This window comes from Curcuma longa, chromosome 11 (assembly GCF_044706935.1).
Source record: "Curcuma longa cultivar G26 ecotype Majalengka, Jawa Barat chromosome 11, ITB_CL_G26_1.1, whole genome shotgun sequence".
Taxonomy (NCBI): domain Eukaryota; kingdom Viridiplantae; phylum Streptophyta; class Magnoliopsida; order Zingiberales; family Zingiberaceae; genus Curcuma; species Curcuma longa.
This window is the reverse complement of record NC_133871.1, coordinates 3,245,598-3,248,183: the sequence shown is the minus strand read 5'-3', so window position 1 is coordinate 3,248,183 and position 2,586 is coordinate 3,245,598.

The following is a 2,586-nucleotide window of genomic DNA, read 5'->3' as shown; positions in this document are numbered from 1 at the left end:
CCGTGTTGTTGAAAAAGTGGCAATTATTATCGACCTTAGGGCCCTGAACTCTGGGCCTCAATCTTGAAGTTTGTGGGATCAATATTTTTAAAGCCATATTCGACTAGTGAGTCGATGATCTCTCCAATAGGTGATTCTTTTCACTAAGTTTCTTCAAATTTAATTCAATAGGAAGTGGATGAACAAGCCAATTGGTCTAATCTTTAACAGTCTGTTTGGGAGGAGGTGAGGGAAAGGGAGGGAAAGGTAAGGAAGGGGAAAAAAAATTTTACCTCTGTTTGGGATGAGATGAGGTAAGGAGGGGAAGGGGAAAGAAGGGGAAGTGTTCCCCCTCCATGCCCATGAATAGCCATAATTTCTTACACCCCAAATCGGGGTGTAAGGAAGGGGAAGAAAAATATTACAAGTATCTTCTAATTGTACCCTTCGCCGTGCAAACCCCACACCCATTCCACCAGATTGTTGCACCTCCTGATGCTGCTGCCGGCGCCGCCTATTATGGGGTTGTTGTCGCCGTCGATGGGGCGACGGCCGCAGGCCACTTCGAGGACAATGGCGCCGAAGCTGAAGACGTCGGTCTTCTCAGTTGCACAGCCTGTGAGGAGGTACTCCGGTGCGAGGTAGCCCATTGTTCCGGCCGTTACGGTGGCGTCGGGTGACTTGTCGTGCTCGACTTGGCGGGAAAGGCCGAAGTCGCCGTTCCGGTGTCGGAGGTCGGCGATGATGGAAAGCTCCGAGAGGAATTCTTCTCTCGCCTGCTGGTCGCTAGTGCTGCTGCCGTTTTGGATGCATCTTTTGACGGCCACCATTGCGCCAATCTCTGCGATTATCCCTTTGTAGACGGTGCCGAAGGCCCCGTGGCCGATTGCGGCGCGGCAACGACGATCGCGAGTGCAGAAGGGCGGCGATCGTGTGGGGAGAAGGCGGCGTCGACAGTGACGTTGCGGCTGTGGGAGAAGCGGCGATCGCGAGGGAAGAAGACAACGTTGTGGGCTAGGGTTATTTTTGACCTTCTATACATTTAACTTCTATTCCCTTCCCTTCCCTCCCAAATAAATTTTTTTTCTTCCCAAACAAGATTACTTCTCTTCCCCTCCCTTCCCCTCCTTTCCCCTTCCATTAATGAACCTTCCCTCACCCGATCCAAACAGAGTGTAAATACTCTCGATAATGTTTAGCGATTTTTTTTTTAAAAAAGTTATAGATTTGGTCCTAAAGTGTCATATTGTAGGCGACAAGTTGCTATCAACATTAGCATCACTTAATTTGCCAATATAAGTTTTCTCAAAGTCTAAATCTTGCAAGATTTGATTGAGAAAATCTAATGATTGATTTTTAATTTATTTTATTATTATGATTTAATTTTGCAATTATTATCAGTATTTGTCTTAGTATTATTATTATTATTATTATTATTATTTTCACCGACATCCCATGTAACGACGGCATGGCGCTCGCGGTTGCTTTTGCCCAGCAAAGAGAAATTAATTGGGCTCCCTTATTGTAGAAAAGGAGTGGGACCCAACGTGGTGCTGCACGTCATTTGGATAATCGGTTGGTGACTGCTGAATGGGTTTCAGTGGGCCGGCAAATCATTTCGTTACTAAGGTCGTGACGTACGAGAGGGTCCAGGTCGGCTTCCAGTCAAACAAAAGCGCAGAGTATCACGAGAAAACTCAAATATTAATCAAACAATAAAAGCCACAACATTTTTTGATGACCATTATATATAAATAAAGGATAAATATGATATTTAATATTTATTTTTGGATACAAACGACGTCTATTTTTTCCTAATCCAAAGGGGCGCTCTCCCTTTTACTTTTTAATTAAAAAGATACTCCTCGTCACATTTATCCTTTTACTTTTTTAATATTATTTTTATTATTATCTTTTATTTAAATTCTAAATTAATCAGATGTATTATAGTAATTATGAAATCGTAACGATTATAAACGATTATAATGTGAATTTTGGATAAACAGATTGAATTCATATTATAATAATTACGAAAATCGTAAAATTACTATAATAGTAATTGTTATAATATAAATAGTAGACGAATATGATTGAATCTACATAATAATAATTATGAAATCGTAATTACTACCATGTGAATATTTTTAAATATATTAAATATATAAAATTATAATTGTTATAATACATCCAACTAATTAAGTATTTAAATAAGAAATTTAAAAGGAATATAATAATGAAAATAATATTAGATGTAAATGTAATGACTGAATAGTGGTAAGGGTTCTCTTTTTTTTAAAAAAGGAAAAAATGTCTTTGATGATTTGAACATTTTGACTTTTACCTTTTATTTTTCCCATAATGTTAGACACAGATAATAGAAGACTAAAAACTTAGTTGGCTTTTTTTTTTTAGTGTAAACAGTTGGCAAAATATATATATTTTAGGGCAATATCAAAGGCCCCTATTTTATTATCATCAATAAAATATTTGAAAAAATATTAAAAAGATATTTTATCATACAATTAGTCAAATTAATCCATATTTTGATCATGATCTTAATTAAATTTGAAAATTTTAAACTAAATTTAGAACATAATTGCTATAATA